Source organism: Meleagris gallopavo, chromosome 1, assembly GCF_000146605.3.
Source record: "Meleagris gallopavo isolate NT-WF06-2002-E0010 breed Aviagen turkey brand Nicholas breeding stock chromosome 1, Turkey_5.1, whole genome shotgun sequence".
NCBI lineage: Eukaryota > Metazoa > Chordata > Aves > Galliformes > Phasianidae > Meleagris > Meleagris gallopavo.
Window position 1 is genome coordinate 102,222,692 of NC_015011.2, and position 23,915 is coordinate 102,246,606.

The 23,915-nt window shown below is 44.4% G+C and overlaps 1 long non-coding RNA gene across 1 annotated transcript; it reads left to right on the forward strand.

Moving 5' to 3' along the window:
• The first annotated feature begins 672 nt into the window (after nt 1-672).
• On the forward strand, nt 673-23,891 carry LOC104914157. The gene is made up of 3 exons (XR_795844.3): nt 673-949; nt 16,334-16,386; nt 17,239-23,891. It is a non-coding gene; the product is annotated as an uncharacterized LOC104914157 (long non-coding RNA).
• Nucleotides 23,892-23,915: the final 24 nt, after the last annotated feature.

Genomic DNA, 23,915 nt, shown 5'->3' on the forward strand with positions numbered 1-23,915 from the left:
TGAACTGGGTTGCCTGCAGCTCACTCAGCTCCCCACGCATGGGCACCCAGCTAAGCTTCCGCTCGCAGCAGCAGATTAAGGGAATAACGAGGATACGCTTTGCTCTAGACATAATTTCTGCCTTGTTTTTTGTATTTTTTTTCCCCCCCATTTCCTTTTGTTTTATTTCTTTAGACAGCCTATGCTGCTGCCTAATTGGATTACTAGGTCGTTACCGACCGGCCTCGGACCGTGCAGAATCGGGACCGATCCCAGAGGCTTAGTGCTTTGGGGAACTGCTGGAGGCTGGCAGCCTGCTGAGCTGACATGCTCCTCAGGGACCTCGGCAGAAAAATGGCATTTCCCTCAGAACTGCATAATGGCAGCGCAAAGGAGCCGATCTGTGCCCCTGCTTCACCTGGCTCCTTAGCTCTGGGAGAGTGGGGAGAAAGTCTTTGTTTCCAGCTAGGGCTAGCCGTCGTCTGGAAAATGCATCTAAATGTGATGCCTTGAGTGCAGTTCAGGTGTTTGCATATGGGAGATGAACAGCTCTTACTTAAAAAGTGCTTTGTATCTTAAACAAAACACCTCCTTGCAGTTTCCATGGTAAGCTCTCCTTCATGATTGAATAACAGTCATAAATGGTTACATAAAACACAAGTGGAACGCCACACCGAAGCTGGAGGCTGCACATGTCAGCTCTGTGTTTGTTCTTCCTACAGGGGAGAGCGCTGGCATCTCACAGCAAGCTAATTGGAGCTTCAGCTGCATCCACGAGCTTCCTTCTGCTCCTCCTAAGTAAGGAGAAGCAGCAGGAGGAACAGCCAGGGCCAGATGGGACTGCATGGAGGGAGAATTGGAGACTCTGCTTGCAAGGTGCTTCTGTGCAGGTGGTGATGCTGAACTCCCTGGAGCTGCTGTGTTCACCTAGGACTTGTTAGACCTGTGGAAAAAAAAAGATCTTGCCAAGGTGAGTACAAGTGCAGGTTGCCTACGTACCGGCAGGCTGGATCAGAGGCGTGAGCATTGCGATGGGTGGCCCGTCACTGTGGCATCTTCGTGTAGCCTGGTCCCATGCCTTGGGCTGACAATGAGCTTGCCCTCGGATGGAAGGTTTGGGGTTTTCCCCACGGCCTTCACCAACCCCTGTGGTGCCTGTGATCTGATAAGGTGGAGGCAGCTCTCAATAGTTGCCACTTCACTGTTGCTGATCTGGACATTGTGCCAAGGGCTTGGTGAGGATGGGATGTAGGCAGGAGGTCTGTAGGCTTAGGGTCAATGCATAAGCCTCTACCCCTACTCTGCAGGGAAAGAAAGAGTAGGGAAGGCGGGGAGGAGCATAGACAGCATTGTTGCTATCTATCCCTATCCTCTTACTGCTCTCTCAGCCCAGTAGTGGCTGTTGTGGTATGGAGGGGACTTCAGGCCTGTCTGGGGACTCCAGGGCACATCACTGTGCCAACTCCCAGCTTGAAAGTGTGGCAGCCTCACTTGTTTCTGGTGCCATGCAGGGGATGTTGTGTGGCTTCCCAAGGATGCTCCTGGCCCTGGACATGTCCGGAATAAGGGGGAGCGTGCTTTCTCTTTTTTTCATCTCTTTTCTGCTTTTCCCTGGAGCTTTTGTTAACCGTGAAGCTGTTAATGCAAAATGAAGGCATGGAAATTTCATATTGTAGCAGTTAATCTGCCCTTCCTAATATTTTCCAGTTGTAAATTGCCAGTGCTAACAGGTACGTGCTGTTGCAACCGAGCAGCTGATCCTGCCAGGAGGCACTGGCTGTTGTGTTTGGTTGTTACTGCCTCCTGGGAAGCTGTAACACTCCCTGCCCAAGCACAGCACTGTGATTATTTTAACAGGGAGTTTCCAATTATTAGTTAGATGTATTTTTGCTAGACTTATTTTATGAGAAAAGGTATTACATGGTCACGGGACAACCATTGCAAAGTTCCAAGCTTTGGCTGGATCCCTGCGGCACGTGAGAGCTGCTGTTCCTATCTGCCCTCCGTTTGCTGGCTGTAGCCATCGGGAGCATTTGGATTAAAATGTTTTGGGGAGGAAGAATAAAGGAGAAGCTAAGTGCATTTCCTACCCTAGGTTTTAGGAGTCACTTAAGGGAGTACGCTCGGATGAGTAAGAGCAGAGGCGAATTGCAAACTGTACTTACTGCACTCGTCTGGGAATTTTAGCCCTGTAGTTTGTGGCGTGAAAGCTGTGCTTTTCTTAAGAAAGAGCAATAAAAGCCAACAAGCTTAAAGACCCAGATTAATTTAGAAACTGTAGCGGGGGAGGTGAGCTGGAGGCAGAAGCGCAGTGACTGGCTGACCTCTCCATCAACTCCTCCAAACAGCAGGAGCTGCCTGAGCCGTGGTGGGACCACAGTGTCCCCGAGATGCTGTGGCTCTGCACTGTGTTGCTGCGGTGCTTCTGAAGGAGCGGTGCCAGGATCTGTCCTGAAAATGCCGAGCAGTGCTTTTGTGCAACTTGAAGAAGTTGGCTGGCTGCTGTACGCATTCTCTGATGCGGCTCGGTGGCTGTTATGAAGGATTTAATTATCCTGATGACCCACAGTAACAGAAGGAACAGGCCTCTTCACATCGAGCCACCATGGTGTTCATGGTTATTCCATTTCCCTCTTTCCTTTTCCTCTCTCCTCTCCAGCAGAAAGCTACAAAGTGAAAGATGATGCCTGCGTTCCTCTTTCCCAGACTGGTGCGTTAGGATGGTTCCTATGATCTTTGTTTATACAGATCTAGGGTAGATTAAAGCTCCTTTTAACACTGTGGTGCTTGTCAGGAGGCTGGGTAAGCCTTTGGATGCATCTCACCGAAAACACTTTAGACCTCCTGGTAGCTTCCATTCTCCTTCCTTAATCACACGTTTGTGCAGCTGTTTGTTTTGTACAGCCTCATGAACCCCTGCTCTAGGAGAATTTTAACCATTTGCACAGTCTGTTAAAGCTACAGCTTCTAACATTACGTAGACTGAACAATACTTTATTAACCTGCTCTGTGTGTGCACAGTACACCTTAGGGTGTTTGTGTAGCATTTTTGGATTGCTGCAGAAACTCCAGAGTGCCTTAATTTCGTGCTTTGCCTCCACACGCTGCAGGGAACTGCTGGAGTTTGCACAGCAGAATGCAGTGTGTGTATGTGGGATTACCACCTGTATGTGATTGGTGAGGAAAATCCCACATACAAAGCAGTCCCATTTGAGGGGGTCATAGGGAGGTGGCTGGAAGAGCACAAAACCTCGTGAGTGTTGCTGTGGCTGATAAGGGTTTGGAGGCAACTACAGTTGGAGCCCTGAACAGTTGGGCTGGTTGCTTATCTTTATGTACCATGGCACTCCATCAAGTGAGAGTTAATTTTCCATTTCCTGAGTGAAGGAACAAAAGGAGGACTGCTGTTAGAGCCCTGGGCTGCAGTGAAGCTCTGCATATTCAGCAGAAATGGGGAGGCCTTGCTGTCTGGTTTACTGTGCTGTTCCCAGCCATTCCTGTCTCAAGGTCTGGGCTTCAGCCTTGGTGGCTGCTCTGTGCTCAGTGTCCTCCCAAGTGGGGGCGCAGAGCGCAGCAGTCATGTCCAACTTTGGTACCTTAATGAATTTCGTTTAGCAACACTTAAATCTCTCATCACTTTCAACTTTTTTTATTTCAGAAATTGAAATGGAGGAGAAGACGATGATAATTTAGTTTTAATGTCAGGTTTTACTGGGAGTGTTACTTGTTACCAGTGAAGTGCACTTAAGGTCTGAATAAATCTTAGTAGGCACTTTTCATTTGACTGTATGGCCTAAGTAAGATTATTATATAAGCCTCTTCTCAACAATTTTAAAGCCTAATTAAATATTCTCTCTTCTCAGTTGTAAAGGAGATATTATTTTAATTACAGAAGCTTTCTTCTGACATGCAAAGCACTCTTCTACCAAGAAGAGTTTGGCAATTTCCTAGATTTGATATGCATGCATTCGTGTAATCTCAGTTGAGTTCAGCAGAAAGCTGACCAGAAGATGTGGTGCTCAAGTTTAAATTATACAGTCTTTTCCTGTTTGTGTCATCTGAAGCTGATGTGTCTTAACATTAGTGTGCGAGTTTCCATTTCTCATTGTTAGTGAAAAAAATGGAAAATAATTTTATGACTCCCTCCTTTCTTTGTCCTCCCTTTACCATCTTTGCCATTTGTTAACCTTCAAAGGATATTCCTGTGGTCGAAAGCTTACAGTTTGAATAGAAAAACTTCGTGGTCTTTTATAACATATGTAAGACTATCCAGATGTGTAACAGGTTGATGTGGACTGGGGCTCCAGTGACTTTGAAAATGAGACGACGACCACGCATACAGCTCCCAGAAAACCAATCAGTGGGCTATTTGTGGTTTTTTAAACATCTGGAATTATTTCCAGATTTTGCAGGAGACTTAGTGTGCGATTGAGAGAGAATTGCTTCATTTCTGTCTGTCTCATTTACTCCCTTGTGTAGAAGACAAATAAAACTGATGGGAGATGGTTGTACGAACAAATGTCTATTGTTCAGCAGCAGTATGGTCTGCATAAGGTACTGCTTAGGTGTAGTTAATCCTGCCTTGCGGCAGCAGGATGCCTTGTACAACCTTCTGAAATTTCTTTCAAGCCTGTGATCTAGGCTCTGTTGGCTCAGAGCAGCCAGGCGTGTTTCATGTAGGAGTTTGGCTGATGGAAGCCCTAGCCATGATTCTGTGTAGCTTAGAATTTCAATGGCTTCTCACATTACCCCAGTTAGTCATTCCTCGTCTTAATTTTTCCTCCTCTTCTGAATTGCAAACCAGATTCTGCTTGGTGGATGGTGTGTATCATTGCTAGAATTTGCCCTGGCAACCAGATGGGTTTCCAGAAATAACTTACCCATTGTTGCAGAGCATCTCTGAAACCTCGGGATGTTATACTGCGGTCTCTCTGAGCGGCATAAGGCTGTCATTTTGTTTCTGATGATTGAACAAAAATAAACTATACCGTGAGTAGACTTGACTTTGTGTGCAGAGTAATGCTATTTGAGACACGAGAGAAATTCCTGCAATGTTTACATGCTGAAGAAAAACGCCTTTGAAGCCAAAATATTTCTTGTGTGTATCCACGCGTGTGATTATGTTTACAGCTCATTATCTGAACAGTCATCTGCTCAGTGAGCACCTGGTCTTGAGAGAGGCCAGGTGCCTGGGTAGGCGGTGCCATGTTTGAAGTTATCTGCCTGAGGGGCTGCTCTTGGGCCTTTAGCCCAAGTACTTGGAGCTACCTGCAGGAGTGGATGGCCAGGTAACAAGGTCTTTCCTTGCTCAGAATGGGGATATCAAAGTTTTTGCTGCTGTTAGTTGTTGGTTTGTTTGTGCGTGTGCTAGTCTGGGAAATAACATTTAAGATACTTTTGGACTGTGGGCATTTTCTAGTTTCAGAATGATACAAATCCAATATTTGAGATATCTCAGTGTTTCCCCAGTGCTGCGGGAGGATGAGAATGTATAGAGATGTGTTCAGTCACTGATGGTCTCATTGTGGCAATGCTGCTTGCTGTGATTATCTTGTCATTGCTTTTGGAGAGCATTCTGCAGCCTGACATCTTGTTACACTCCTTTTCCTGCTTATCAGCAGCAGCTCTCTGTATCTTTTTCTCTAGCCATCTCCTCAATATCCCTTACAATTCATATATTCTTAAAACCTTCTCCTTCGGCTGTTTTCCTTTTAATCTTAATGCAAACTCAAAATGAGGAATCCTGGATAACTTGGCATCAGCCCTGTGTTTTATGCGTCAATTTTAATTGCAGTTAGATTGAAAACCTAAATTCTCTCTTGTAAAAGAGTAAAATGAAGATACCAAAAACTTCACTGTGTTTGGATTAAAAACTGAATTTTTGACAGAAGAGAAGTGAAGAGGTGATAAGCATCTCCTTGGCAGTAGTAGGAGCTCGGCTGGGAGGTGGGAGCCCGGTTGGGTTGCTGCTCGGCCTTCCCAGGACAAGGCCTCAATCCCCACAGGTCTACAGGCACTGGATTGATGGGATCTCTTGGAAAGAAGCTTTTGTAGACTCTGCCAAGGAGGCAGGTAGTTCCCTGGACATTTTGCGTAGAGGCCTCCGTGGCTTTATCCGATATGAACTGTGAATGTGAATTTCATGGTGTGAAAGGGTGTCTGTGGGGGACTGCACCAAAGGCTTGGGCCAAAAGCCACGTGAAGTCAAAAATTCCTAAACTGTTGTTGGTGGACTGTTTTGTGTCCAGCATGGCTTTATGTTGACTACTGTAAATAGTTTCTAGGTGATACAAAGACTATTGAGTTTAATGCTTGTTTTTCCTTTAGATGAGATTGGAGTGGGTCAGAGCCGTGCTTGCTGGTAGCTGCTAAGGGAGGGAGACATAGATGTAGTACTCAAGGATATTGCTTCTGATGTGATCATGCTGTACCATGCAAGATTTTCTTACTCCTGCCTTTGCAAAACTGAAGTGTTTCTTAAATACCATATGCTTGTTTGTCTAGGTTTATTCCTTCGTAATTCAGAAGTGAATTAAAACAGTGGTAGGTAACTCAGTATAAATATGTGATGACATGCAAGATACAGGTTCTCAAGGGCCAGAAGTTACATAGATTGCTAGTATGGAAAATGGAGAACTGCTAGGATTAAAGAGAGATGCTAGACGTTGATTTGCCTTTGTGGATGTGGGAGAAGAGACAATCAAATGTAATATTTTGTCTGAATTACAGAGAGAGATCCTTTCATTATCTGCACTCTCTATGGTATTCTATATTCTCCAGCATACTTTTGCCATATGTGTTTAGTTTCCAGAAGTTTATATACATTATCTGCTTTTCGTTCCAAACAATGTAACATTTATTACTAGTTTCATGAGTTGTTATTTCAGGGGGAAAAAAGGATCTGCATAGTTCTGCCTGTAACTTTGATTTCTGCTCTGGCACCGTACCACATGCAGTATATACCATCTGCACCAAAGAGGATCATAAAAAATATGCCTATCAACTAAGTCATTGTATAGTTGTCTTAATCTCATTCACTGTGACGCACATTGTTTTGAGGAGGGTCACCAGTACTTTGCTGTTGGTGGGCAAGATGGCTTTTAACTGCTAACCCATCCCCATACAGTAGCAAGGGATGATCCTAGAGGTCTTTCCAACCTCTATGATTCTATGATTTATTCCCAAGGGAGGGGGAGAGCAAAGCAAAAGCATAGTGGCAAGGGGGATCAGGAAGCTTCTTGATAACAAATTATTTTGCTTACAGTTCGTGTCCTTTGCAATCTTAACGAATAATGGATAAAAAGACTGGACATAAGTATAATTAAATAGAGGCATCACTGTGGTGCTGTAACATTGTTTTCTCTGCTCACCTTCTTCTTGAATTACTTATGCTTGATTGTTACAATTGATTGCAATTGTGAGAGCTAATTTTAGTACATAAATTTTCTAACGGAAGCCTGCCAACTGTTTGCGTAATGGAAGGCAACGACGACACAGAGTTTGATATAGAGTATATTTCTCTCCTCCAACCAAATGTTGGCAACCATTCCATGGGCTTATTCGCATATATATATGCACATATATAATGCATGTGTATATATATATACAAAAACATGTATGGGCATATATATAGCCAGAGAAGAAGAAAGCTTAGCCAACTCCCTGTGAAAAGCAGAAGAGCAACTTAGATAACTATGATGAGTTTTAGGAACCAGCTGAATTTAGTGCTGACTAGAAAGTGATCATTTCCTTAGATACAGAACAAATATTAAAAGCAATTGAGTTTGATCTTAAACTTTGCATGATGGAAAAGAGGACAAATAGTGTTCCAACCTTAAGAAAAAAATCCAATATGTTTAGTTTATGAAATTGAAGACAAGCATATGGGTATATAGATCTGGGCCATTAGAAAATGTCATGGCAGTTTTACTAGCAGCCTGGTCCAATTTCCAAGAAGTTCATTGTCAGAACTTGCAGGAAGAGTAGATTTTAGTTGCCACAGAGTAAGCAGCAAAGGTTTATTTCCTAAGTGAATTCTAACTCAAGGGTGAATTTGCTTTCCATGTCTTGTTTTTATATATATCCTGGATTCAAGATATAGTAATTATCAAGGCTGTTTTCGAGGGCCTTTTCTCTTCTTTCACATGCCAAAGAGGAGGAAGACATTTTAAGTGGTCAAGAGGGTGTGAAGAGTGCAGGTGTGTTGGTGGAGTTTAAGGCCCCATGGATTCTATGGATTGAAAAGCGTGACTTAAAAAAGAAAGATCATCTAGCAGGTAAGGTATGCAAACTCACTGCAACTCATGTCATCATTCTCGCGCAGGTTTTTGGTGTCTCCTCACTCATTTTTCTCATTCTGTCATTCTAGTTGTGATTGTTTAAAAACAAGTTATAATTTGAAGCTCATATTGTACAAACATTTATCTCGGTCATCCTCCTGGAGTTATTCACAGATGTTAAGCTTTGGCAAAGTCATGGCCAGGTATGACAGGTGGAGGATCTATGTTCTTGAATCAGCTCTTTTGTCTTCATTTTGGAGATTTTTAGTTCAACTCTGTGCCATATGGGGTTTACTTAAGGAGAGAGTGTGTCTCTGTAAAAGCGCCTTTAAAAGGGATAGAACAGTTTAAATATGTTCAAGAGAATTAATTAAAATGTCTTTCAATTGAAAGTAAACAAGTACTTTTTTTTTTTTTTTTTTTTTTCAAAATAAAGCTCCAGCTCTGTGGAACGTTTTGCATCCATTACAAAAGGAACTTCAGTACATTTTTCTAAAATGAGGAATGAGCAAACTGCATCTGCTAGGTGTAGGAGTGACATTTCAAAATCCCACTGACAGTTGAATTATCAAACTAAACATCATCTTGCTCGTCCTGGTGCTAAGTGAGTAACTCTCTGCTTTCCAGAAGTGAAATTGTCCCCTCTGAGTGGTGAATTGACCCAAGGAAAGTGCTGGTGGAAACCCTCTGAAAGGACAGAGTGCTCAGTCCTCTACCACAGTAAATTTTGATTTCTGCTGGAAACTTTAGAGCTCCCTATTCTTAGCATCGTAACAACATGAGGCAGGGCTCCTGGATTTACTTAGGTTTATTTGGCAAAGCCCTGAAATAAATGTAGCTGTATGCCAGTTTGTGCCATCCAGTGTCGGGCAGCTCCTGGCTCTTTCCTCATAGCTGTCAGAAACGCCTCGTTTAGGCCATGTGTGTACATAACCCTCCTTGACTTATCAGAAATGACTGAAGATGGGGAAAAAGTATGGCATTTTCTGAACCATGGAGGCTTTCACTGTTGTTTTATACTTGAAAGTTTCTTTGAATGATAAAATAATAGGCTGTGATGCTATAGTGATGTTCTTCAGTCATGGTTACCTACTTATTTACATCACAGTTTTCATTGTTGAATCACTGGGTGCATCGCAAAGGCAGACCTTTGATGTCTTATCTGTTCTGATGGGAATGGACTGTGACTTCTTTGAGAAGTGAAATTTCACAACAAAGGTCACACTGTGGGGCTGCTACAGAGCTGAGAAGAAGGCCTTTACTGTAGGCTGTCAGATGAACAATGCAATTCCCAGTTTCAGTTTTCTGTTATTTTGCTTTCAGAAATAAAGCAAGATCAGACAATTGTGTAGGCTTGAGAACTCTCTGATCCCACCTTCCTGCATTTACAAGCATTTATATATATATGTGTGTGTATATATGTATGTGTGTGTGATGCATATTGCTGCTATGTTTCACATTGTTGCCTGTGTTATGAACGAATTTGTCACATTAGTCTAGCAGTAATTTACTCAGTCCCTCAAGAGAGCAATGACATAGAGTCACAGAATCATTAAGCCTGGAGAAGACCTCTAAGATCACCCAGTCCAACCATCAGCCCACTCCCACCACGCCCACTGCCCACATCCCTCAGTGCCACATCCACACGGCTCCTGAACACCTCCAGGACAGTGACTCCACCACCTCCCTGGGCAGCTTGTTCCATTAATGGGAGGAAGGCGCCTGGGATACTGTTGCGAAGAGTGAGTTTGAAGGAAGACAAAGTCTGGATGGGCAGATAGATAGAAAATAATTTTGGCAAGATAATACAGTAGCCAGAGCTACAGACAGAACCAGGAGCAGTAATGAAAGAGAACTAGTAACATCTAGAGAAGATGATTTGAAGGGAAAACTGGAGATGCAAGCAGATAGAGGCCTGCTGTCTTTGATGTATCTAACATGTAGATCCATGGAAGCTCGAGGGGAGAAGAATGGCAGTGATCAGCTGCACCTGCTGCTCTTTGTCTGGCAATCCTTGGACATCTGTAAGCTTCTCTGTGAGGGGATCTGCATAAGCTGCATGTGACAAGAAGCTCATGTTGCTACAAGCACAGATACACTTGTTTAGCTGGGAGGCATTTCTGCAAGAGCTGCCCTTGCTGTGGAAAAGCATGTGTAGAGCAGAAATCAGAGGTGAAGACCTTGGTCTACTGCTATGACAGCAGTCAGCACACTGCGTCATGTTTCCTCTAGGGGCCTGGTGTACTTTGGTTTGAGCTGTGACATCACTCCTGTGGTGCTGGAGGAGGCAAAGCTGGCATCTCTCCGGGAGGGGAGAGGTGCAGCCTGGCCCACAAGATGAGTCTCCACCTGAAAATGTCATTCTCTGAATTCAGGTAGAAGCTGTGCTTTAAATAAAACCACTCACTATATATGCAACAGCTGTTATTTGCCTGTTCTCTCCAAGGTCCTACTATTAGTGGGTTTTTCCCCTCTTGAGGCTTTCATGTTTCTTAACTTCACAGTGTTTAAATCCCACAGCACAGTCGCTAGCTGTGGATAAGCAGGGAGAATGGAGCTGGTTATGGCCGGAGTGACTTGTAGATGTGGCAGGCAGCAGCAGCATGCTGTGTGCCATGCTATATGTCATGCCATATGCCGTGTTCTGTATGGGGCTATAATGACAGCTGTGCCTGGGGCTGCTGGGGGGCTGCAAGTTGACTGCAAGTAGTACTTGCATGGTTGGAAAGTCTAGCTCAGCAACAAAGGCTGGGATTATGTGTAGGCACCTTGTAACCTTTTCTTATATTATTTTTGATAGGGCAACACTGTTAGTGAAATAGGGCTTGGTTAGTTGAAATGGCTCACTGCAGAGTGGGTTGCTGCATTTGCAGGACAAGATGTGATTCTCCTTGGCTGCTGCAGCCAAACCTGCAATCTGCCTCAGAGGCTTACTGGGAAAAACACAGAGGAAACTGTTCTGAGCAGCATTGTGGTGATGGTGCATGGCTCAGTTTGATTGCAGTGTGCTCCTGTCTGGACTTACTTTCCAGAAGAAAATAAAATTGCTTGCTGGAGAGTCAAAGTGGGATTTTATTTTATTTTTTTTTTCATGCTCCAAGACTGAGCTGGTGCTGAAGGGAATGGTATTATCCCTCCTCTTCCTCTGCTGGGCCCTGTGTGCCTCTGCCTTGCTGGTATCTGCCCCAGTATTCTCAGGCCACATGGCTGAACAGGGACCTACCATCATCAGGTGTGTTTTCAGGCACTGATTTGACTGGCATGTGGGTTCAGCCACGCTGGGGTGGCATGAAGGAGTCGAGGGGATGTGTGGTCTTGATTAGAATGAATAGTGGAAGTGTACCTGTGTGATACACCTTCTGTCCTTCAGGTTTAATGCCAGTGACAATGTTCAGCTGCTGGAGTGATTGGTGCAGAAAAAGCACCTTTCAAAGCCCACTCGTCTCAATCCTTCCTTTCTTCTCTGTGTGTTTATACCAGGCAGCACTTCTGTACTGTGCAGCAGACAGAGCATTGGCACAGGTTGTCCAGAGGCTGTGGAGTCTGCTCCTTGGAGGTCTTCAAAATCCAACTGGACGTGGCCCTGGGCACCGTGCTCTGGATGTCCCATCTGCAGCAGGGGTTGGGCCAGGTGGATGCAAAGATCCCTGCCAACATCAGCTGCTCTATGATCCTGCGGTACAGTCAGTGCTTCTCAAGTAGAGCTGCTGCAAGGCAAATCAGAAGTATCTGCAGGTGTAACTATTACTTCATAGTGGTAAATAAAGGGCGGATTTCTAGGTAGAGCTGATTACTCCATGGGCTGTTCCTGGGCTGCAACATCAGAAGTGCTGAGAGCTGTGCATTGAGAAAGCTGGGCTGATATTCTCACGGAGATAGAGCTGTCTCGCCTGTGAATGCTGCGTAACCAGGGCTTCGACTTGCTAATAGTGACTTAACTATGAGCAGTCAAGAATGTGGTGGAAGTGTAATATGAGAAGAAATGGGGTGAGGTAAGAGACAAGTCTTGGGCAATAGCACAGGAGGGGATACCACAGTAAAAAAGGGAGGAATTCCCTAGCAGATGAGTGACAAAACAACATTAAAACAGGTTTTTGGTATTAGATGGAGGAGATGATGATTCAAGAAATGTAAACACATACTGTAGGGTTTGGCCTGTAGGAACAGTGTGCTTGTAATAAATGAAACGGGAGTATCTTAGCTTTTTTTTTATGGAAGAGGTGGATGTTTTGCTGAGGCATATAGACAACTATATGGTGGCTCAGTTTGCTGACAGAAGCCATGAGTTTGCATGGGTAGCTGGCCATGTCTGGAGGGTAAGATGGTCAGTGTGGTGTGTCAGAGTAAGAGGTGGGAGAGAGCAGGACAGGATGATTCTCCCACCAGCGATGTGGTATGCTGGCGTAGTTTTAATCTAGCACCCCACCCCCAAGCTTTGAGGCAAATCTCTAAAACACAGAACTGCTTTTTTCCCCCCCATCTCCGTACATAGTTCTTCTCTTTGCCTCTCTTGTCCCTTTGCTAGCTCTGCTCCTGGAAGCTCCTATGCTGGCCGCTATGCTCTGGGCAGACTCCTTTCCCTCCAGCTCATGTGGTTCTCACTGCCACCATTTCTGAAGTGACCCCAGTCCCCACAAGTGTTACAGGTGTTCTTGTGCCCTACCTTCCTTGGGAGTCAGTTGCACGAACCCCTGAGTTGCACAACTTGTCTTTTTGATAGAGTCACTTAGAGACAGAACACTGGGGAAATACCATGACCAGCTCTTTCCACTGCATGCCACAGGGGTGACTATTAGAAACTGAGCTTGTAGTCTTGACTGTGTAGTGCAGCCTACGTGACAGTTATTTTTTTTTCCAGATTTGCAGCAAGATAGGGAGAAGCATTTGGACATGACCTGTCTATAGCTTGAGATAATTTCTGCACTGGCAAACACGCAAAGAGATAAAGCAATGGAGAGCTCAGAGCTAAATCTCCTCTGTACAAATGCTAGGAGCATATGTAATAGGATTGTTGAATTGGAGTTACATGTTTGCAGGGATAAGTACAGTATGGTGATATTGTACTGTCACAGCCATTTTAAATCAGAAAAAAAGACAGGATTTGCAGTGGTTGTTGGGGATTCTTTGGTTTCGCTGTAGACTTCTAGGATAACAAAAGAATAGAAAAGGCTTTTGTAGATGAGGCAAAACAGATCTCTGAGATGGCTGGAGCCATGACTGAGGGGAATCTCAGATAGAGGGAGCAGGAATGCTCTGACCTTACTGTAGTAAGGTATCAAAGATTATTTTTACATGAAATACACAGAGAAAACTGTGGAGGAAGAGGTGCAGAGCCCAGGCAGCTGGAAGCAGCTCACCTGCCCTTGCTCTTGCTTGTGCTCAGCACAGGGGAAGCCGGGAGAGGAGCCAGAGTCACTTTCTCAAGCTCTGCAGGCAGGTGGAAAGCGAGCTTTGCAGTGGGAAGCCTTGGATATCGATGTGCATTTTGATCCTTACAGAGCGACAGTGCTGCCCCTAATTAGGATTACCACCAGTGTACCTTCAGACTTCCAAACTAACATCCTTTGTGTGTGTGTGTGTAGTAATGCCGATATCATTTCTGAGAAAAGAAAGGCTGCTAGAGCAGGCCTATAAGTGAGCTGGTGTTGCTGCATGCATCTCAAGGTGCATGGCTCAGGGCTGGCCATGGATGTGGTTTCTGAAGGCAGGAGGACAGCACATAGGTGGAAGTCATCACCACATGACACCTTCTGTGCTTCTAGGGGTTACAGCAAGGGTACGGCTGTGGGCAGGGCTGTTGGGACTTGGCAAGTGGTCTTCTGAGAGCAGCAGAGGCCACAGCTGTAGAATGTATGTGTGGTGCTCCCACTAATACTTGGGTTGGGATGGTTATGAGGAAAAGCGCAGAGACTTCATAGAATTATTAATGTTGGAAAAGACCTCTAAGGTGACCCAGTCCAACCATCAGCCCACCCCCACCATGCCCACTGACCGTGTCCCTCAGTGCCACATCCCCACGGCTCTTGCACTCCACCTCTCCCCTAGGCAGCCTGTTCTTTTAATAAGAAAACAAAAGGAGGGCTTTTTCAGGCTCTTCTTATAGTGGTGGCTACAGATTTTGTCTCTTTTTTTTTTTTCTTGAATGCAGCCTACAGAAACTCCTCAGAAGAGCACAGAGCCCTGGGGTCACCAGTGCAGACCTCACACATCATCTCTGCCTCTCGTTCCCTTCACCCATGAAAATCTCCATCCGTGCTGATGACTGCCATGACCGCTGCAATGCAGCTGCCGGGTGAGGATGCAGCATGGCCCATTTCCAGCTTTTGCTCAGCCTCACTCCTGCTGCTGCGGGCAGCACTGTGTCCAGAGGGCTGCCATGAGAATCCTGCCCACTTTATTTTTAGTTCAGTTTAGGGGATTGCAACATTTTCATGCTTTTTGTTGTTGCGGTTGCTAATCCTGTGGGCAGATTGATCGCTTCCTTGTATTCTTGGCTTTTATTTTGTTTACTTTATTGGTGAAAATTATCTTTTCTTGTATGTATTGCTGCTTTCCCCCCCCCCCCCACACACACTTTTCACTCTATGCCAGCACTGGCATGAATAAATGGGAAGATGCCACACGTCAACTGCAGGTTACCAAAGCCTTTAACTGTGGCCCTGTGAAACACAGCTGAAACCTAGCCCTGGGTCCTCCAGCTGTGGCAGGAGAAGGTCTCCCTGTGGGAGCAGGTCTGCCTCAGCAGTTGCCTCTACTCTTTCTGGCTGGGTTGCTCTTTGACCGCAGCCAATGCGTTGTTAACTAGCAAAAGACCGTTCACGTTGAATTATGAATACATAAAACAGCAGCGGGATTTAATTAGGCAGCTATTCAGAAAGCAGGTGCTTCCTTTCTGGGTTTAGGTTACCAAATTCATCAGGGCATTTCAACTTTGTGCAGTTTAAATTCCCAGCTCCTGAAGAACAAAGTCATTTTCTCAGCTTTGGAGGCTGACATCTGCTTGCAGAGATTAACCGTGTTCCTATAGCAGCTGGCACAGATTTTCTTTGTGGAGGGGAAGTATGGAAGAGAGCATTAAGCCCCGGTACAAGTTGCTGCACTCAGATGGAAAATTGCTCTGCAGGTTTTGAAGAAGGTGCATTTATCAGAGGGATGCCTGGTGGTGTTACATCACCTGTGGGTTTGGGCCAGGTTTGAAAGGGCTGGCTGTGCCGCGTGCAGCTGAATGGCAATGGGAGGTCCTGTGTTCTCCTTATAAGTCACAGGGGCTTATTCAACAGCACAGAGAGCAACTGCTTTAAATAAAGAGCCATCAGCAAGCACTTGCATGGAGCTGTGTTTGTGGATGGAGTGAAGACAGTTGGTCAGAGGGAACGACCCCAGTCTGTCTGGGCTGGGTGACTGCCCGGGAAGCCATCCGTTGGCCACACTTTGATTCACCGAACAGCATGTGGTGATAATATTAGCTGGGCATAGATGACCTCTTACTGCTCTAGCTGGATGAGTGTTTTACAGCCTTATTTTTAACATTCATTTTTATTTGCTGTTTTATACCTAAGTCGGTGCTTTCTGTTTATTGCTTTTTGAGAGCCAGTCTAAACCATGCTCGGCCCCCTAATTTAATGTTACTGACAGCGTGCCATCCAAAGCCAAGCTTTTTATAAAACTCCAGATCAATAGAAATGCTACAATTAATTAAACCTGAGTCCAGTGGAAAGAGCTGCTTTTAAACAAGGGAACATTCCCTGCAGGACTTGCAACCTCAGATCCTGCAGCCGTGAGTGCCTGGAGTGAGCTGACTGGAAACAAAAGTGGAACCGACTTAATTGGGTTTCGTGGCTCTGGCAAAGTATAAAGAGCAACAACAAATAGTGAGAAGCAATTTGGATTTGAATTATTTTCCCCCTACGTTAATAGGTCGAGGTGATGTTAGTAATAAAAATCTGGCTGGCTCTTTGGCTGCTAGAATTTGGCAGAGGTCTGTTGCAGGTAATGAGGGTCATGCAGATCAACACCAGCTGTGCGTCTGGCCGGGTGTTTGAAGCTGACCTGTTAATCTTTCTTTTTCATTCCAGAAGCTACAGAGGACAACAAATGTTTCCCAGCCTTCCTACTGTAACACCCTGATGTGAGTAACAACCGTGGTGCTTTGTTGTTTTTTTTTTTTCTTTCCTTTGTAAATAAACTTTTTTGGGTATCCATTTGCAGCTGCTGCTCACCCTTCTTTTGCTCTGTTTATGTGTCTGTTCCTTTCTCAGTCCTAGGGCAGTGCTCCACAGCCTGCAGAAGGGAGTGAGTGATATCTTAGAAGTTTTCCCATTTTTATTTCTCTGTAATATGAAATATAATGCATAGTGAAATGTTTATGTGAAAAATCATGTCAGCAGCTGTATCTTTTATCAAAGAATATATATTCAGAAATGTTTATGTAGAAACGTGACAGCACTAAATCTGGGTAGTCAGTCACTAATCTTTGCAAAGATACAAAGCTGGTTAAGAAAAATAATAACATTCCCCTGAGGCAGCCTGTAACTTACAATATATGTAAGACCCAAGCATTTAAAGGCTCCTATCCTGCCCTTATTCTCCTCCACACTTCCTCTGTGTGGTCACTCCAAATTGCTGCCAGCTGGCCTATTTGTCATGTGTGTTTGTTTGTACTGCCTCTAATTTTTGACCTTTCAAAGAGACAGACAAAATCTGTGGCTTATGCAAATCTTTGAATTTACAGCCAGCCCAGCCTACTAGTGGGAAAAAAAATATGGTGAATTTAAACCACAGAAGGGAACAGATTCAATTCTGAAGTACCTCATTACTGATCATGGGCCCTAGCTTATGTATAAATGAGTTGGAGCCTTGCCTTTTCTGCCTGTGATTTTCTTACCTCTCTATTGCCTTCTCCCCTTATTGCATAGAGCATCATAGGTTCCTTCCAAGCTACGTTCAGCCTGACAAATATGCCCTGTTTTGTTTGTTCCAGGGTTCCAAGCTTTTTCAAGTGAGAGGTTTTATGGTGTGGCATGTTTATATAGGCAAAAAAAGAACAGAGGAGGAAAAAAATTAAAAAATTCTGCATTGTAGAGAAAGAAGAATGAAACTGGAAGACTGATCTGTCATCCAACAGAATGCCCCAGTGCGTGGATAAATGGCAAGACAGGCAGCATGGGTGATATTTCCAGTTTCCCTGGAGTGAAAGCACATGCAGCTTACAGTGGATAATGAAATGTTATATTTTTTATGAGGAATATGTTAATTCTGCCAGTACGGTAATCCTGAGGCTCCAGTCCACAGCAGGGCTGACATTTATGTTATGAAGAGATGCGCAGACATTTCTTGGGATATAGACTGACAGTGCATGTAAAAAGCAAAACAAAAAAAACCAACCCAAAAAAACCACAGAGAAAAATGTGAAAGATTTCCTTTTCATTCTCTTTTTCTTTCTCTCCCATTCCATCATATCAAATAACGACTAATGTCAAAGAGATTGCTGCTCTAAAAGGTGCTCCACTATTTTGTGATTCATGGCAAATCCAAAATTTAAATTCTTTATTTTTGTGTGTGTATGTGGTTGGGGGATGCCAGATGTGACAGTCAGACCGAGGGGCTGATCCAGTATATAAACCATGTGTAGCTCATGCTGTAGGTTTGCTCCGTTTCCCCGGTGTGCTTTGCAGCAGCGTGATGGAGGCAGAGTTCCCAGACAGAGCTGTCCTTTTAATCAGGTGCTGTGATGGCCAACATTGTTTCCCAAGGCTTTGGCTTTACAAAACTCAAGGGCCATCAATGAGAAATTTGCCTCTGGTTGGAGAGGAAGGTCTCCCTCCTCTGCAGCCCGCTGGCAAAGTTAAAACAGGATGATGTGCCTGTCTTGCCACGTTCACAAGCAAAGCTGTCTTACATTATGAGACACTTGGAGTAGTCCTGGAACTGACTCCAGTGTTGGTGGGGGAGGCTGTTGCAGGGCTGACATAGGGTATATAGGAAGGGAGGAGTAGGAAGGGCATGCACATCCTTTCCCTTTTTGTGAGGAAGGGTTGGTTCAAATAACATGAGGTTACAGCCTCAGTCATATTAGCACCTGAATATGTTGATTTTGACTCAAAGCCCAGCCTGGAGATACTGCGTTTAATGAAGGTGCAATGAAGATCTTGCTGGCTTTCATTTCCTGAGGTGGCTCTGGGTCACTCATGCTGTGGGATCACCTAATGGGAAGGTTGCAGGAGGCGTTTGGCCTTCCGTGGTTTTATTCTGCTTTTGCAGGGCTTTCTGCAGGGTATTCCTCCATGGCTGATGCAGGAGGCTCTCCTTTCATGCAGCTGACGGGTATGCTGTGAGGCCCATCCTGTGTCCCTAACGTGGGTGAGGAGTTAGATGATCACACCCTCTGTGTTGGCCTGACCTCGTCTGGCCTGCCTCCAGATAGCTCAGCTGGTTTTTGCTGAGCTCCAAAACCTGGAACGTGATCGTTTAAGTCTGAAGAATTCCCTTATCTGCTAATTGTAGCTACAGTGGGGGAAACTGGCCCAAGTTATAGAAGTGATTTCTTCAAGTGCAGCATTCTTGGCATGCATAAGCTTGTGGTATCTGATTACTGTTTTTCAGCAAGTAACGCAACTGATTAAATCAAGCTATTGTACTGCTCTGCAACCTATTTCTGTGTTCTTCCTGCCACTACCCCATTTATTGCCAGTTTAATGCATACTCACCACTGTTTATACCATCCTGCTGTATATTAATCACGTATTTATGGGAGGGGACATAGGAATAGATTTGCGAGGAGAAATACCTTGGGTCGCACAGGCTTTTGCAGAGAAGCATCTGTCCTAAAACACTGACATTTCCCAGAGCTTCTTAGAGTTGGTATATAGAGGGTTTTTGAGACAGAAGACCCTTGTTAGGCAGCTGAAGTCCTGCTTGTGGTTAGCCATGGCGGCCCAGGATATAGAGGATTGTATATGATGAATGTATGGCAGAGTTATAAACTCCTCTAAACATTCATTTTAAGATACCATTTAATCTTTCTCTCTCTGTTTTTTATTTTTTTTTAATTGAACCGGGTTTTTGAAAGACATTTAGAAATACAAAGATAAAGATAAATGCCAAGGAGAAATAATCAAAATAATCCAGAAGCCAGACTCCTGTTGGAAATGGTAGATAACCAATTAGCAGTGGATAGAAAATGACTAGGAATAAATGATAGTGTAGCTTATCGTGCAATTCCTATGTTTTTAAATGATTTTTATAAAATGAGGAGGTCTTTTTTGGAGCCGGAAGTTGGACTCAGTGACCCTTATGAGTCCCTTCCAATTTGGAATATTGTATGACTCTATGACTTAGGGCAGACAGTACTGCAGTCAGGCTTCCAAACGTTGTATTTAATCACAAGCCAGTCTCTAATATTCAAGAAAGAAGCAAATACTGAAAAGCCTCAAATAAAAGGAACAGGCAGGACTTTAAAAGGAAAAAAAAGAAGTTCAGATAAGGAAAATTAATCAGCAGTTCTGAAATGATTATGATTGTCAGAGAACAAGGTTTTTGCCAGTGTAACAGAGCTGGTCTCTGCCCCTGAGCTTGCTTAAGCAGTTAATCTGTGTATGAACTCTTAGTCTTAGAGATCACTCAAAGGATATTCATCATCCCTGAGCATTTAAAAACATACATTTGTGCGAGTAAAAAAGTAGAGATTGAGTGGCAGTGGGGTAGCTGCAGGCTCAGGTTGGCTCTTAATGCAGGTCTTCCAAAGGTGAGTGTGTAACATCGTGTGTGTGTACCTATGTATGCATTGCCAATGAGTGTTGTCAATGGTCTGTGATTACTTGGTAGCTGGCTTGCACGAGCAGAGCCTGTGTTTGTATATTGCAGACCATGTACTTTGTCTTCTTTGTAACAAGCTGTGACCTTCTTCCATTTAGGAACCGGATTTGGAAAGACTTTATTTTCTTTTAGATTTACTGGTATCAAGGAAAAGTCAAAGACTTCAGACTGCAGTTCAGAGAAAACATTTCATGCTTTTCTCCCGCTCTTTTTCTCCTCCTCCTTCCCTTGCCTGCTAACCATGAGAAAGAGCCAACATTTAAACAGTGTTTCCTGGTCGTGCTTCTCAGTTTCTTGTTTTCTTAACAGGGGGAGTCTGAACAATTTCCTGTAATTTTGAAGCTTTTCAAAGTAAAATTTGTCAATGGCATTTCTAAATACTGTCCTATCTTAGCATGTCTCTAACATGCTTTGCTCTTGGCCTCCATGCCGTGTATGGAAGTCCTCCAAATTTGTTCTGCTATGGGTTGAGAGTGAGAGTGTAGATAAGGGTGTACCTGGCAGACAGTTGTGCTCATTCCACTGCCACTGGGTAATGCTGCAATCTCTGTTGGAAGTCAGTGTCTCTCTGGTGAAATGGCTCTCATAGGTAATCCCAAGCAGAGACTTGTGTGCCCTCATCTCAGCTGGACTGAAGCAGCTTGGGGTGCTTTGCCTGGCCCTGGAGCTATGTTGGAAGGCAAGACTGGCAACTGATCTGTAAGGAAGCAGGATCCATCTGTCACTGTCACTGGCATGGTTTGACTGGATCAAACCCTTCCACAAGCTGTGAGTAAGTTACAAGGCAGTGTGGTTGGGTTGACCAGCACTTAGAAAGGCTGATCTCTTCTTGTGGAGTTTTTACCGTTCTGCCAGACTCATTCCTGAGCGGTTGGTTCATAATTGTTTGAGAGTGTGCCCCTGAACTTGGGATTCATGAGTCACAAGAGTCACTCACGTGGGAAGAGATGTGTGAGGATATCTAGTCTACCCTCTGCCCAAAGCAGGGCCAGTTCTGAGATCTTTCTCCAGGTAGATCTCGAACTTCTGAGGATGGAGCCTGCACAACCTCTCTGGGCGTCATGGTCCGGCTTCATTTCTCACCTCAGGCATCTTCATGGTGAAGATCTGCATGTATTCAAACAAAACTACAAGTGATTCAATTGCTGATGACTGTAGCACTGTACATGACCATAGCATGGGCACCATTAGAATGGGTAGAGCTCTTAGCAGCAATTCTAGACAGCGACAAGCTATGCCTCAAAGCTATTGGTTTGCTCATTTTGAGGAGTACAGGGCAGGCAAACAAGTGCACAGTAATGCTGTCAACTGATACTGTGTCATTGCAGTGAGCAAGGTGAGTATAAAAAGGAAAAATATAAAAATAAAATTTCCTGATAAAATTGCCTTTCAATTAAATGACTTGATAGGAGGTTTTATAAAGGGGAAGAAGACCTCTAAAGTAGCTCGAACAAGTTAACAGGAAAGGTAGAAAAAGGGAAGGCACTAAGAAATAAAACTGGCAGATCTTAAATCTTAGAGATGTTTGGGGGATGGCAAGTCCAGCTGAGATATTTATAATTTTGAGTTACCATGTGGAAGTCAGTGGTGCTTACCCTCTAAGCACAGTCTGAAGGTAAGGCCTCTGCTCACATTGGAAAGCTTTGGACAGGCTATATGTAAAGACTGTCAGGACTGGGCTCTGATTCCTGTGTAGAGCTTGAATACGGTAAAATTCATACCAGTTTGGGGTTTCTTTTCTTTGCAGTGACATTGAGGGGAGTTTGTTTACCATCTGGCTGTTAAGATAGGAAAGAGAAGAAAAAAAAAAAAAGAAATAGAGCTTGTTTTCTAAAAATGAGAACACATACAGTCAACTCGCATCTTTTATTTTTATGCATTGTGTCTAAAATAGATGCAGGTCTGCCTACTTTCTTAACATGCATCTGACAGAAAGTAATAGCACCCATTTACATTTCTGTACCGTTTCTTTCTGTGAGGGTCTTGGAGTACTTCTGGGGGGGACCAGACAATGAGAAACAATGCCTTCAGCCTGCATCTACCTCATCATCTGGTCTGCAACAACTGGCAAAGCTGGGACCATGGGGCAGCAGTGGGAGCTTTCTGAGGTGGCCTTGTTGCCTGCTTTGGGTGGTGTGGGCAGCTGTGGAAAAGCATCCTTAATTTCAGAGCACTGTTGTGGAGAGCTCAGAGAAGCCTCTGGGCACCTATGGGACTGTTTGTTCTGCCATCCATCCTGTATGCCAGATGCTTTCTTTCCATGGTTTTCCAATTCCCACTGCCTGACAGTGAGTGGTTGCTGAGAAGCTGGCTTGGCTTTGGATGTGCCCATCACCCCTATGCAGTGAGGGCTGGAGGTAGTGGTGACAAAAAGGAGATTGCAAACGGCATCACTGTTGTAGTCTCCTTAAAGTATTTAGAATCACCAAAGATGATGATTTTGTTCAATAAATGGGCTTTAAAAAAAGATTATGTTGGGAGGGTAGTTCCTGTCATGCCAGTTATGTTTGTGGAAGTTTACAGTCACTGTTTTTAGTTTCATACCCAGTTTGCCTCCTGGCTACGCCTGGAAAGGGGATCTAGAAAAGGGGAAGCTGCTCAGAGCTGTTTACTTTGGATCTATTGCGGGTGGTGTGGTTTTCCCTTCCCACCCGGGTTCCTGCCCCCCTTCTCCCAACTCATGACAGGGCCTTGTGTGCACGGTGAGCCATTGCTGGAGGTGGGGCAGAGGCTGCCATTAGGCAGCATCATGGATTTTAGTAGGTCTAAGCCAGATGTGACGTTTTAATTAATTAAATTATTTTGGTACTGTTGAGCTTTATACTGGGCTGATGTTAATGACAGTACCAGGGCATCAGCTGTAACTCTACCTCTGCGCAAGGTCTGTGGTCATGAGCAAACTACTTGCTCTCTGGTTGGCCGTGTAGAGAATAGGGATAATACTTGCCTCACAGGGGTATTATGAAAGTTAATTTGCTAATTGTTTATAAAGCACAGTGGGATGCTACTTCAGTTCTACACAGTGTTATGTTAACATCTAATTAGTTATTCCTTATGATGCTTCATTTTCTTTCTGCTATTAATATTGGCCTAATACAGGGCCAATGATGACTCTGCCTGTCATCTTGGTGACTCAGATGGAACAAGCAAGCTGGAATGAATAAACAGGATTTGGTTTGTAAATGATCTCTGTTTCTTTTTCCCCTTTTATGCCATCTTACCCATAAAACTGACATTGTCGGGATTAGGGCTTTTCAGCAGTCGCATTCAGTGCAGAAGCTGTGTTGTTGCATGCAGAGCAGGTAGAGCCCCACTCCTTCCATCTTACCAGGACAGAGACACATGGAGACACGCAGCCAGTGATGCCTTGTGACACTGGATTTTCTCTCTGTGCAGTTGAAACACAGGCATATGGCATGTGCTGTACAGCAAAGCTAGTGCACTGAAGCAGAGTCACTTGGGAATTTACACCAGGCAAAATAAGATAGACGTCTGTGTGAATGACCATGAACCTTCCTGTTGGACAGCTTGCTGCAATGCCTATTTCCATCAGCAGGTCCCTTTTTGGAGGGAGAAGTCATCACTTGTATAGAAATGTTAGCCTTCAGCAACCTTCTTGCTTCTCTTGGGCCTTCCCATCCCTCCCACCTTGCTTATGTTCACCTCCTTGGAGCTTAGGTGAAAACCAGTTAAGTGTTTTGAGGTGGAATGAGCTGTGCATACTGGGAATGCTGAGCCATCCCTCTGTGGGCCTCAGGGTTTAAATTTGCTGCACTGGGGAGATCTCTGTCGTTGCTTTCAGTGGGGTCTGGACCACGATCTGGGATTCCAAGATGCCTTTTT